Source organism: Catharus ustulatus, chromosome 3 (assembly GCF_009819885.2).
Source record: "Catharus ustulatus isolate bCatUst1 chromosome 3, bCatUst1.pri.v2, whole genome shotgun sequence".
NCBI classification, from domain to species: domain Eukaryota; kingdom Metazoa; phylum Chordata; class Aves; order Passeriformes; family Turdidae; genus Catharus; species Catharus ustulatus.
This window is the reverse complement of record NC_046223.1, coordinates 21798413-21812172: the sequence shown is the minus strand read 5'-3', so window position 1 is coordinate 21812172 and position 13760 is coordinate 21798413. Positions and strand designations below refer to the sequence as shown.

The 13760-nt window shown below is 46.1% G+C and overlaps 1 protein-coding gene and 1 long non-coding RNA gene across 5 annotated transcripts in view; one reads left to right on the top strand and one right to left on the bottom strand.

The window, feature by feature from the left end:
* Positions 1-8648, bottom strand: part of ESRRG (estrogen related receptor gamma) — a 369900-nt gene extending 361252 nt beyond the window's left edge. For 3 of the 4 annotated variants that reach the window (XM_033054601.2, XM_033054600.2, XM_033054602.2), the window contains exon 1: positions 7914-8072. The gene's annotated coding sequence lies outside the window, so the exon portion shown is untranslated. Of the gene's footprint in view, positions 1-7913; positions 8073-8586 lie in introns of those variants that run through there. The other variant, XM_033054604.2, reaches the window with a different exon arrangement.
* A 551-nt stretch (positions 8649-9199) lies between these two features.
* On the top strand, positions 9200-13154 carry LOC116993709. Its single transcript, XR_004417345.1, has 2 exons — positions 9200-9728; positions 10408-13154. It is a non-coding gene; the product is annotated as an uncharacterized LOC116993709 (long non-coding RNA).
* The last annotated feature ends 606 nt before the right edge of the window (positions 13155-13760 follow it).

The following is a 13760-nucleotide window of genomic DNA, read 5'->3' as shown; positions in this document are numbered from 1 at the left end:
AGTTCACCATTGCAGGGCTTGGTTAGAAGGAGTTGAGGGTTTTTTCCTGGGCATTTGTAAAACAGACTAATCACCACCCTTTTTTCCCCTCAGGCACTATGACTATTCTAGCTACTAGTATATTGCGTGTTATTTCTTTAATATTTTGAACTTTATTCCAAAGGGCAGAAACCAAAACTGACAGTACATCAAGACAACATGCTCTGTGATTCAAACAGCAAAATAATTGAGATCCTGTGCATACTCAACATCTAAGTCTGTATATGCACATTGCACACGTGTGCACACACTCATTCACAAGCACAAACAAGTGTAAGGGCCCAATTTTCTGAGACACTCATAGTTCACGTCCTCACCTCCCTTCAAAGAAAAAAAAGGTAAGAGCAAGTAAAATCTGGTCAGTGAAACATCCAAAATAATTTTTGTTCAAAGCAGGCACCATTTATAGAAGGGTAACCATATTGATTCAACATGCATTTCTCCCAGATTTGTCTCTCTCCTTTGGGAGAAGGATCCTGTCCACCCCTGGACGGTGTCACACTAGAGAAATGAAAGTGTGTGGTGGCATCAGCAGGTTTAGTCTTGCTCTTCTTCCTCAAGGGACACTGCAAGGCAGCGACTCAAAATCCTGGCTATGAGGCAGGGCTCACCGCCTGCCCGCGTCACCTCCGACACTTCGCCTCACCTTTCCGTGCCTGAACTGACACCACCACATTTGATGCATGTTGCAAAAGCACAGCTTCTCTGTTGCTCAAGCTGTGAGAAAGGGATTGCATGCTGGAAAAAAGTAAAGGACTAAAGCTCACAGCTGTGCATCCTGCTCCCAGATGTGCCATACGAAGGGCCATGAGTGACCTTGAACCGCCTGCTCTCTGTGCTCCAGTGCCCAGCCTGCTGCCCACACTGCACATAACTCGCACACAGCACTCATCCACCTGGTCCCTTTTGACTCTAGTATAGCAGAAGAGGGGTTTCTTTCTGTTGGAAATTCAGCACAGAGTAAAACAAGTTCGTTTTGCCAAGTGAAACTCAAGGCACTAATTTAAGACAAGTTAAAAAAAAACAATCCCAGTGGAAGCAGGAATTTCAGTGAATGAAGTTTCCTCCTCAACAGCCTCTAAATACCCAACTGTCAGCACAGAAAAGCTGAGATTTCTGAATGCTGCATGAGCAGTAATATGACCATATCCAGCAGTCCGACCTCACACAGACCCACTGGCACTTGTCGAGGCTGGAGGGCATCCACTCCAAGTTTGACTCCACTCCTCCTTTCCTCTCCTATGTAACCATGCTTCCTTGCCACAGCTGGGTCAATACAGATCCAAGAACACTTTCTTTTGTAAAAGTATACACAGATCCCAAACACGGGACAAACTGGAATTGCAAAATCTTTCTCCTCCCAGTCTTCCCAGATACACCTCAACCTCCAGCACCTTGACTTCCCTCTTCTCTCCTTTCTGATTTTCTCATTGAATTTTGTCTTCACAGCATTGTATCTAGCAAGGAGAATAGTAACAATTCAAAGCCTATTTTCCAATCTTCAGAGGGCAGGGTAAAGTAGTGTGGCTATTAAGGCAGGACCGTAAAAATATGTTCAGAGAGGATGGAGAGCAAGAGCGAGGAGAGAAATGAAGGGGAGGCTGACCCTGAGCTTACATGATGTCAGAAGCTCTAGGTCTCCATCCTTCCTATCCCCAGTGGAAAGGGAGGCCCTTGGAAGCCAGCCCCACTGCCTGCTCTTCCAAAGTCCAAACTAGTACAGGTCTCCAAGATGGGCCATGCCCTGTCTTCCTGATATCTGCCACTTACAACAATGTAGAAAGCTTGTTTAATTCATGATGGCCTTAATATTCAAACATATCATCAAGAAGACACTTTTGGTTAATACCACAAATGACTAAACCAGAGCAAATTCTCTGTTTTTACACAAATATTTGTTTTAGATTTTAAAACCTTGTTTCCAGCAGTCAAGTAATAAGAGACACGCTTTCTCATTTAAAAAGAGATGTCTGGCTCTTGCAATTTAAGAGGAACAATCGAAGGTAACCACAATGAAATAGAAGTCCAGCAGAATTATAGTGACACTTTACAAAAAGTCCCACCCTCCAGCTAGTCTCAAAATCTTCAAGAAGCAGTATCAGTTTTAATTATCAATCTCAGAATCCAATAGGACACAGAGACTCCAAGAAACATATCCTACCTGTTTTATTCAGACACTTAGGACTTTGCTTAAATATTAAGTCTGAAACTGTTAATCTAGATTTATCTGATTCCTGCACAGAGCCTGAATGTGTCCTTTTCCTTTGTCTATCCATATACATAATAACTGTGACTACTGGATTTTCTTTTTAACTTTTAAAGGCACATGGATCCTAATCAACATGTGGAACACCTTCTGCATCATCACAAAATGAGTGGCCAAATCTTGTGCTGTAAGTACAATTAAAATTGTTTGGGTTTTCACACAGTTCTTATCTTTTATTTGCTCTCTAAAGTACCTAGCAAGCGTTGAAACCAATATGGGTGATAATATAGATGTAAATATCACCATGGAGGCATCACGATAAATTTGACGTTGGGAATAATTCATTCAAGGTATCTAGATCCAATTTAAATTCTTTTCCAATTTTAACTGAGCCTTCATAACCAGATGAACTTAAACGAAGGTGTACAACTTCATGCTACGCTGGTAAACCACCCTAACAAGGAAATAAATTTTCAGTGATTAAGCTGAATTGTTCGTACAAAACGCCAGCTTCGGCTTTTCACCCATACAAAATAGCTTGGAAAATATATACTGCATGTGTTTATTATAGCTACAGTTGCTATGAACATCTATAACTCTCCAACAATTTCTTTGATTTATGTTCAAAAACATACAGGGCATGAAATGATGCCTGCAACCTTACATTTCCCTCAAGAACATTGTGGGGAGAAGATATATTCCAAAACATCATGTTAGATTCCTTGTTATGTCTCCTTTTTAAAATAAATGTATGATAATCAATTACACATGCTTCAAAGCAACTGCCACTAGATTCCCCAACAGAAAAGCTGTTTGAGAAAAGTTCCATTTTCTTTCCCCTAATGGTCGAGTTATAATAAGAGATCTTGCCTAGATATTAAAGGGGAAAAAAATGTATTATAAAGGATAGGCCTTGCTCCACTTGTATATGCATGCACAGGTTTGTGCTTGCCTGGACTTGACTTCGAACAAGGTTTTCAGAGAAGTAACATCTCCACTGATCAACATGCTAAAAAAAGGATGTGTGTGTGAAGATCTTGCACCTAATCTCCTTGTCATTTATGCTTGTAGTAATCCAAATGATGTCAAGAGAATGGCACAGATGATAAGTTAATGTATCAGGCTCGACTTCCCTTTCAACCTCAATATGCAAAACATCCCTTTAAGAAGTCCACCCAGCTGTAGCCTCCACTAGAAACAGAAACCTGCAGATGTTTATAGGAATATCAATTAAGCTGAATGGGAGCTTTGCCATTAATGCTGGTGCATGTAAGATTGGACTGCCTGAACTCCACACAGAGGCTGAAGTGCACATTTTCTCCAGGGAATTAAGGCCAGTGGGCGATATGCCATTAACAGGTAAGCATAATATGGATGGTATTTCCACAGTCTCATGGCTCTGGCACAGGGACAAGGGCAGTATCCCCAGGCAGCACCCTTGCTCACAGTGGGAAGACAGGAGCAGCCAGGAATGCATGGAGTGAGTGCATGGACCATCCCCAGCACAGAAAAGATCAGGACCTATTGCCTGCCCTGCTTCAGGTAGTTTGCGCTGCCTGCATTCCAAACAGGGAGCTGCCATTCCCTGTGTCCTGGGCATTTAACTCAATCCTTGGGTTACACTGAAAGCTAAACAATATAGAAACTGGACTAGAAACTAGATGGTACAAGCCCCTCTAAGGAGGATTGGCACCTACTGACACTGAATTTCCAGCACATGTGGAATAAAGTGCATGTGTGACTTGTTTTATGGCCCTGTTCATCCCTGTAAGTGTGCAAAATTTGCATGCCAAATAGGGAGATGAACACAAATTCACTCATTCTACTCTTCTCCCCCCATCCCCCCATTTTCTTTGAATCAAATCCTCAAAGAATGACAATTCACAGAAGGGGAAATACAGGCTTGCACCCTCTTTGCCCCCCAGTGCTATTTTATCCATTACTAAGGGAGCCGAGGAGGAGGAGAGGGGAGGACTGGACATGCGTGCCTACTGCCCATGCAGCCCCAGCTAGATAGCATCAACAGTTGTTCTCCTATTTTCACAGTGGGAAATAAGCAGGTACTAGCTGTATTGGAATAACCAGGAGGAATCTAGGTCAAAATCAAAGCAAGACTGCTCTGTCCATTTGACAAAACTCACATGCAAACACAATACCCACGTAAAAACAAAGAAGTTATTTGTAGCAGTTACTGCTGTTAGAATTGCTAAAGTGTGCAGACATTGGCCTACCTTGAGTAAAAGGCACTATTCCTTCTCTGTGACTTCTGAAAAGGCATTCAAAATCAATATAAAATTGCAATATTAGGAAATTTTATAATCATTATTTCAAAAAAGCAGACTTGAAAGGGTCTCTTGTTCATGGGTAAATCTTCAGTTAGTTTTTCTAGTACCGGTGGTTCAATCGAAAGATTCACCAACTGCCCCCTGGAGAAAACTGAAGATCTGCATTTAAATGGAGATATAGTATTTCCAAATGCACGGTACCTGCAAGGCAGATACTGTCAAGGTTTCTTAGTGAGTGGATCTCAAATTGTATTAGGTACATTTCAGTACTGTAACTATCCCCATTTCATAGGACTGGGGCTATTTCCATATAATTTTTTTCCTGTGTGCGTGCTTTGTAATATTTGTCCTGATAAGTCAAAATTAAACCCCCAACCACAACAAAGCTCTCACATAGCAACAACAAGAAATTACAACCTTATGCATAATTTTCTGATGGGGATGGTGAAGACTGTATTAGATGGCCTGACTGAAAATCTTAAATAATTGAAAACTCTGATGACTTAATAGAGCAGTGAGCTTGGTTTACAATGCAGCCAATTTAGAGCCATAAAAACACCGTGTAAAATGTTTATCTTGTGGTTGACCATTACATATCCTATTTATTATTCCAAAGTATTTCAACAGCATTTTTCTTCATCAATGTGGCTGCTGGCATTTAGCACCCACTCGCTAAATTCACGTGATTTTCCTGGAACAGCTTTAGGAAAAGAAAACAAAAAATTAGCAGCTCACTACAAAACTGTTCCTTGTTACTATATGCCTCTTTTTCACATTCTGACTTGAACCAAGTTCATGTGCTGCAAAATACGTTTGAAAGCGCCGAGGCTAAAATATAATAAATCAAAGCCATATTCGTGAAGTTAAAAAGACTGGTGCAACTACTGATCCTGACACATCAGAGAACCAAAAAAAAAATCAAACCTCATGAATACTTTGTTGCTAATGTACATGAGTTCAAAGAGCAGTGTTCCTCTTAGGAAAACATCTTAATTTTCATATCAGAAAATCATCCTAACCTTCCAGAAAAGTTTTTACAATTATGCAAGGAAGGCAGAGAGAAGGTTTAGAGTGCAAAAGACACTCGTGATGGGTTTCAGACACGCAGGCATTAGTCCAGGCAGCCTCTCGCTGAAATTCAGGTTGCAATTGAAATGTCCCTGTAAACAAGGTTACTGCGAACGGCCCAAGATATCCTTCTCAGCAACACCTTCACCAGGAGCCCTTCAGCTGTCTACTTAGTTTGTTATACCTTATCTCACAGCCCTGACATCCTAATGCTGATTCAAATTCGGGATTCAAAATGAAAGACGAAATATCTCTAAGATCACTTAATATTGAAATACCATTGCAGTAATAAGTGGTGCCAAGCTGGAGATATGGATATAGTACTCTAGTGGTAACCTTTTAATTTCTGACAAAATACTGTGGAATAACTGTGATACTGCACAGACAGTTAATGCAATCGATTTGTTTTCCTTATTTTGATAATGAACACGCTGAATGTCGTGTTTACCTTCTCCTGCCCCCGGCACATTTTTAAAAGTCCTCTAAAAGGAGACCTGCCAGATTCCTGCACAGACATGAAACACCTCACACCACGGAGCCCCTTCCCCAGCACGCTGAACCCCAGCTACCTTGATGCTCCCAAGACAAGGGAGATCATAACCACGAGTCGCTTCGTCATTCTAAGTCTTTGACTATTTTCAGTGGAAATGCAATGCATGCAGCATGTATAATCCAATGTAGGTTATATTGTAAACTACTCCCATTCTGAAAGTGAGGGTAGGCATGCTACACTAGAACATTTTGTCCTCTGAAATAAAACAGGAAAGTAACAATGAAATGTATCAAGCAAGTTTTATACCTTGTATTTTAAACAGGGTAGCGAATAAATCCCTAAAACTTTGGTGGGTTTATACAAAGGGCACTTGGGTTTCCCTCCCAGTCACAGACAGTGATAGGTTGAAGCGGGGGTGGGGGGAATCATCTGTTTTTCTGTTGTGTTATGCTTACTGTTAGACTTAATAGCATGAAAAGACAGCATTCCAGGGGGTGGGGGTGCAGCGGGACAGGGGTACGGTACAGGGGAGGGGGAAAATTAAAGGAGAGAAACCCAAGCTGCTCAGTGCCTGTCTTCCCACACTACCAATTCACCTTCATTTTCGACTCCTTTATATTCTACTCATTTTTACTTGCCTCCCCCATTATTTAGTCATCTCTTAAATGCAGTCCTCTCTTCTCTGGGATCACGAAAAACATATTAACTGGAAACAGTACACGGAGTGCATCCCCTGCAGCACTTCAAAATGTACCTCCAGACCAGTCATGCCTTCATGGCATTAATGACCAGGGGAAAATAAGAAATAAAATTAATTAAAAAAAAAAAAATTACAAAAGGGAAAAAATTCCTCACCGCCAGGTCACACTCAGACCCCACAGGCAGGCGCTTCCCCAAACGCCCCCTCCTCCCCACGGCCGGCGCTGGGAGGGCCAAGTGCCAGGAGGAGCGGGCAGTGCGTGGACTTCGCACACTTTCCTTCGCCCCTCCTGATCCCGGCAGCGCGCGGCCCCGCCGCCTTTGTGTGCGCGCGTCCGCCCGCGGGTCCCGACACCCCGGCACGGGAGCGCGTCCCGCGTGGGGCGGCAGCGCAGCGCCCCGACCCCCGCCCGGCGGGCAGGGCTCCCCCCGGGCCTGCTCCGCTCCCGCCGCCCGCACAAGTGCTCCAGGAAGGAGCGAGCGGCGGGGGAGGGACGGGGCCGGGCCCCCCCGGCGGCCTCGCCCCGCGCCGCAGCCGGGACACTCCGGGGCTCCGGGAGGGCACGGCGGGGGCAGGGCGGCACGGGCAGCCGCCGCCACGGCCACGCGTGCCCCGGCACCGGCTGGCACAGTCCGGTCCCGCTGCTCCGCTCGCAGCAGCCGGAGCCACCCCGGGACCCCGGCCCTAAACTCTTGCTGGCTAAAGCCTCGTCACTTTCCCGGCACTCCTGACCCTGGGCGGGAGGGACACACACACGCACACACACACAAAACCTGCGGGGTAGGATCTGTCAGCAGCCAAAAAAATCATTCTCCTTCCCTTCGTGCCCCCACCCCCCCTACACACCCGGGCCAGTAATTCCCAATAATTGTCCGAGAGGAGAGAGAGCCACTGAACCCCGCGTGGCCGGTGCTGCCGAGTGGCTTTTTGCGAAGCTGGATTTCTGGGGGGGAATGACTCTGAGCAAGTGCAATTGGCAAGGGCTGAAGGTGGAATGGGGCGGGGGGGGTGGGGGGGCAGAGCGCTCCTGGCAGCGGCTCATCTCCAAGCACAAACATGCCCCCCATGCAATGTCAGCTGGCGGGGGTGCGGGGGGGTGCGGGGTGCGGGGGCTCGCTTTACCTGGTCAGCTCAGAACCGCAGGCAGGTTAATCAGGTGAGTCGTCGGGGATTTTAAAGAAGCCGAAGCCGGTTTCTTTGCTAGGAAAGTCTACAACACCATGCAGGGACATTGCAAAATCTTTACACACGCCTCCTTTAACTGGGCTCCCGCGACCTCCGCCGGCGAGGGGGGAGCCACCGGCGGGCGGGAGGCCGAGCGGCGCCGCGGCGGCGGCGCGGGGGGCGCGGGGGGCGGCGGCGGCGGCGGGCGCGGCCCGGCGGGCGGACAGCGGCGGCGGGCGGGCGGCGGCGGCCCCGCTCCCCGCGGCCCCGGCCCCGGCGGCGTCCCCGCGCCTCCCTGCCGCCTTGGTAGCGCCGGTCCGCACTCGGCCTGACCCGGGACGTCACGGCGCCTGCCTGTGTTCCCAATGATAACTTGGCAGGAGCAGGGGGAAGCGGCCGGGTTTTTCCTGGGCTCGTTACCGGGTACGTGCACGTTTCTTTCGCATGCGGATTTTTTTTTTTTTCCGATTTTTGGCTTTTTTTAAGGCGCAGTAACGAAAAGCCGGGACAGGAAATCCGGGGCGCGGCGGGGGCTGCCGCCCCGCGATGGTGGCGGCCGCTCGCCGGCGGGCGCGGGGGAGCGGCGGCGCGGGGCGCAGGCATGCGTTCATCTCCGTGTCTTTCATTTTACCTTCAGGGTGACATTCAGTGCCGGGCGAGCCTCGCCGGTCACCGCCACGTCCCGCCTGGAAAAAACACAAACAGCACCACGAAAAAAAAAAAAAAAAACCAAAACCAAACCAAACCGACAACAAGAACAAAAAAAAGGCGACTGCCGAAAAGGGGGGATGGGGAGGGAGGGGGTGCCGGCCCCCACGGCTGGGATGCGGGCGGCGGACGGGACACCTCGCCCAGGGGACGCGGGGACACACGCGCTGCCGGCCGCCAGCAGGCCATGTGCCGAGCGGCGGGCGGGGGCGGGGGAACGGGCACCGCACACACACAAAAAACCCCAGTAAATTAAAAAAAAAAAAAAAAAAGACAGAAAAGAAAAGCACCCGGAATGCCAGAGGAGGCCGGGCGAGCAGAGAGGATGCCGCACCGCTGCTGCCGTGCAGGCCCGGCGCCGCGCCCCCCCAATCCCCTGCAAGGCTCTGCAGGGAAGGCGGGGGAGCCCCCGGCGCAGAGCGCCCCACGGCCCCGCCGGGAGCGGGGGTGCCCGGGGGGGCTGCGGGCCGGGCAGCCCGGGCCGCACCGGGGCACCCGGCTGCGCAATGGCGGCGGGGCCGGGGCTGGCGCAGAGCCTGGCACGGCTCGGGGAGGGGAGCCCGAGCCATCGCTGCCCACCTCCGCTGCCGGGGCAGCCGAGCGGCTGCTCCCGAAAGCAGGAAGGTTGGCGTTCGAGCAAAGCGAGCCGGGGCCTGCGGCAGCCCCGGGGCCGCCGAGCAGGCTGGCAGCGCTGTGCCCGGCCATGGCAGCCGCCACGCGCATCCGCTGCCCTGGCTTCGCCAAGCCAGATCCTGCAAATCTCCATGCACGCTCCCACTAAATTCCGAGGACATTTTCACGTGTGAGACTTAACTCGCCTGCAAAAGTATTCCCAGAACTAGGCCTCGCTTAAACTATCCATGGCAGCCTGAGTTTAAGTGCCTCTTCATCTAAAAACCAGTTGTTACCCACACATTGCATCCCAAACTGCTGCAGCACCACACCACACCACCTACTCTGTGACCGCAGAGCGTCCCAGCAGAGCCCTGAGACAAGTTTCCCTCTTCTGTGTTGCTTTTCACACCACCTATTATAATAACAAGTTACAACATCGGCAATGCACAGGTAACTAGTGCAGCGGAGTTCGTGAAGGGATGCATGTAGCAGGGCTGAAACTAAATTATTTTTTGCAACTGCCTCTGTTCAGCCTTAATATTAGCATTAATACTTTCATTTTCCTCATTTAAATACAATAAAAGGGAAAATTGCCTTTGCTTAATATTGTTACTAATCAGGTTTTGCAATTCCAGTTTTTATAAGGCGATAAAGTCAGGTAGAAGTTAGTGCACACCTTTTCTGTTGCTGGGCTCAGCGCCCTCAGCAGCAGCTTGTTTTACATGGTGGGATCACCTATTGCAGCTGGGAAAAGACTTGGGAAAGAAATAAATAATTATTGGAATATCATACAGTCCAAGCATCATTTTAAGAAGCCTGAAACTGAAAGCACTGGGTTGTTGGGGGTTTTTTTTCTTCTTTTTAAACCCAAGCTACTAAGGATGCTTTCTGGCTTGGCTAGAAAGACAAGTTTGCTACATGTTTCTGTTCTGGAATTATTTTGAACTGCTTTTAGGCTAAAGTCTTACCTTGTCTTAACTCTACTGCCTCAGCAGAGTACAGAGTACATTACTGATACATATTTTTTGTCAACTTGAAAAGTGGTGCGTACAGTTTGTATTTTGTCTGTATTTTGCCATTCATTTTTAAGGGAAGTGCTTTTGATTAATGTGAGGATTTTTTTTTAAAGGATGAAGGGTATGACATAGCTACCCAAGATGCTACTTGCAATTACACTGTACGTAACAGAGATTTTTCATTGTGATTGTTACACTTTTAAAAGCAAATGAGTTAATCAAATTGCTATTTTTGGAATGCACTTAAAGGAGCATTAAAATGCATTAATTTCATTAAAATAAATGAGCAGATAGGTAACAAAACAAGTATCAGCCAAATAAGCAAGATCTCAACTATGGAGCCAAATCCAGCCCTAGTGAAATCATCTGAGTTGTGCTTGTCTACAGCACACTTAATTTGGCTTCTGCAGTCACACAGCTGATGCTTTATTTGGTTTTCAGGGGTGTGTATATTAAAAATGTGTGAGCTGTGCTTCTTCTCCAGCGTGATTAACCACTGAAGTTAAATTCCCATTTAGCTTTGCTGTGCAGTCTTATCACACATGCAGGTTTTGGTGTGTGTACACACCTGAGATGCAGAGAGGCATTCCCAGCCCCTGTGTTGGGTGTAAGGGACATGAGTTGTGTCTGAAGTGAGGGTGTGATGAGGTGGATTTCAGCAGAGGCTGCTCACAACCAGCTGCATATATATGCTCCAGTTAATAGGTTGTACTGGAGTCTGTGCTTCCATCTTTCATTACTGCTGTTACTCATGGCAGTGAGAGTAAAGGAAGGGTTGGTGTGTCTGTAATCACACATTAATTTGCTATGTAGATACATCCTAAGAACCTCTCAGCCCAGGAAAATTACGCTGGAGTAAGGTTGGATGTGAATGTAAAGCAGAACTGTATTCAGATAGTTTATTCATTCTGGAATGACCAAGTTGTTTCCTGGTTTCACTTAATCCACTTTCAAAGTGGATTAAGGTAATTCAAGAAACTGAGTTCTTACACTGGCGTAAGAGTTGTCTACACATGGGTTTAGGCGAACATAATTACTGCAGTGTACAGGGTAAGTGTCTCGATTCAGTGTGTAGAGGAGCCCCACAGGTGAAAACAACAGAATTTAGTCATTTTGTATGACATGAGGTTAATTTAGCCCAACATTTGACCTACTTTTTTCTTCATGAGACATATTTAATTCATTGCAGGTTTTTCTTCCTCAACAAAAACCCCACAACAGAAACATATTTATGATCAGTTTCAAGATAACAATGCCATTTGCACTCCACTAAAAATAAACAATTTAATCAGTATATACTCTAAATACCTTCTCAACTGCCCTAAAGAAGAGAAAAGGTTCTTTACTGGAAGAAATACCAACTTCTCAATTATAAATATTTTGAGCAGTTTGTTCCAAATAAAAGGAAAACAAACCCCAAAGCTCTGCTCTGCCCTCTGAGACACCCATGATCCATTTGACTGCATTCCATTCATAGCAATAGCACCCAGTCTGACTCAGCAATATTAGTTCCCGAATGAGGAGCCTCACAGACTCACACAGAAGGGTTTGCAGAACAGGCCCTTCAGGAGGCACCTTTAGAATAGAGAGCTTATTTATAGTTTGCTTACAGAGGTCTGAATCAGGGAGAACCTACCTGAAACCCAGGCAGCCTCTCTGCTCTGAATCAGTTGTATTGCATCACTGGCATACAGGAAAGTGACTGAACTGATAATGGGAACATACAAGATGTTTTGTGACCTTGTGCCAAGCACAAAGTTTGTCAAATGCCATTCAGTGCCATTCCATGCCACAGACATCCGTGGAAGAGAGGTGATTCTAATGTGAATGTAGTCTCCTAAACTTTAAACTTAAGACTCTTTGTTGGTTTGCTTTTCTTGAAGGAGGAGGCAGAGGGGATTGAACCAAACAAAAACTGGATGAGGCAGAAATTATGTAAGCTCAGGTAGTAAACTAGCCAATTTTTTGAATGAAGCATAAATATAAAAGCCAAATGATACAAATTGCTGACCCTTTAAACATTGACATGGGAAAAATGCCATTAAAAGCTATGAAGATGAAAAAAATCCAGCTTCTACTTTGTGTCAAAGACTGCAATGTGTCACACATTACAGGGGTAACCTGGGGTCTTCCCCTACAGTGATGAAGTAGTCCCAGCTACTCTGTGTAACAGGCAGTGATGCCTACAGGATTCTCATTTTGTGATTACAAGCATAGCTTTGCCCACCTGTGCTTGTCTTGGTTAAGGATATAGGGAGTGGATTTCACCTACAACTCCCTCATGCCAAACCTGCTTATTTAAATAAGAATAATTCTGGTAACAAAATAAGCATTGACTGAAGAAGGTAAACGTATAGAAATGTAAATAAGAAATCAAGTACTTAAATTCTGTGGTGCTGAATGACTTTGACCATGGGTCTTGATATTAAGGCTCAAATATTAAGCCTGGTATTAAACTCAGATTGAAAGCAATGAGAGTTTTATAGGAGCATGCCTGATCTGAAATCCTACTTGAATTTTAAAAATTGATTGGATTATTGTACACTCTGCTTCCACAGTGAGAGGTCTCTGAGCGTTGGATCCACCTGCGATGCTGGGGTGTCCTGGCTCTCCCCTACTCCTGTCATTACAGGGGCATTAGTCATCCAGAGAGGAAAGTGTCTTTAAATCCCCACGAGGATCAGCACAGCACACGCAAGAGGAAATCTCAGCACTCAGCCAATGCCCGGCAATGAAGGATCCTCTGTGGGAGTTGGTTAGTAGTGCCAATGTTTGATATTTGTCGTAACAACCACCGACTGTTTTGTTTTTTGTTCTAACAATGTGAATTATGCATTAAACATTAATACAAGTGAGTGTACTTTCTTTTGATCTTCAAGCATAATCATTTCTAATGAGAGCTTATACATGAGCATTGAAACAAATCCCTGAGTCATGTGAATTTACATTGGTTTTACTCTGTGGGAAAGATCCCACATGAGTTACTCATGTCTGTAAAACATAACATACTTAGAAGAAAAAAATGAGCTTGCATTTGTCTGTTGGAACACAAATATCTGCGTAGACATTTGGCTTGTGCCCTAGCAGTAATGAAACATTAAAAAGTTAATTTATCAGAGATCAGGATTCAGGGTGGGGCCCTCAACTAATGTGAGATCCAAGTCTGCTCAGAATAAGCTCACCTCTTAGTTTCTACCATCTGGCTTCTTACAAGAGTTGAGTCTAGTATCAGAGGAATTTGGAGTAGCTCTAAGTAAAGGGATCAGAATTTGGCTTGCTTGACAGAGATAAAAGTTGCCAAACTGCCATCACCAAGTTATAATATGCCAATCCATGGCAGGCAAACTGCAGTGCTAAGTGGCACCTCTCCAAATGCCCTTGACAGCCAGTGCGGGCCAGACCCACTGTAGAACCTGCTTGGCCATGCTTAATATCTGCACTTTTTAAAACAACAGTCACAAATGGT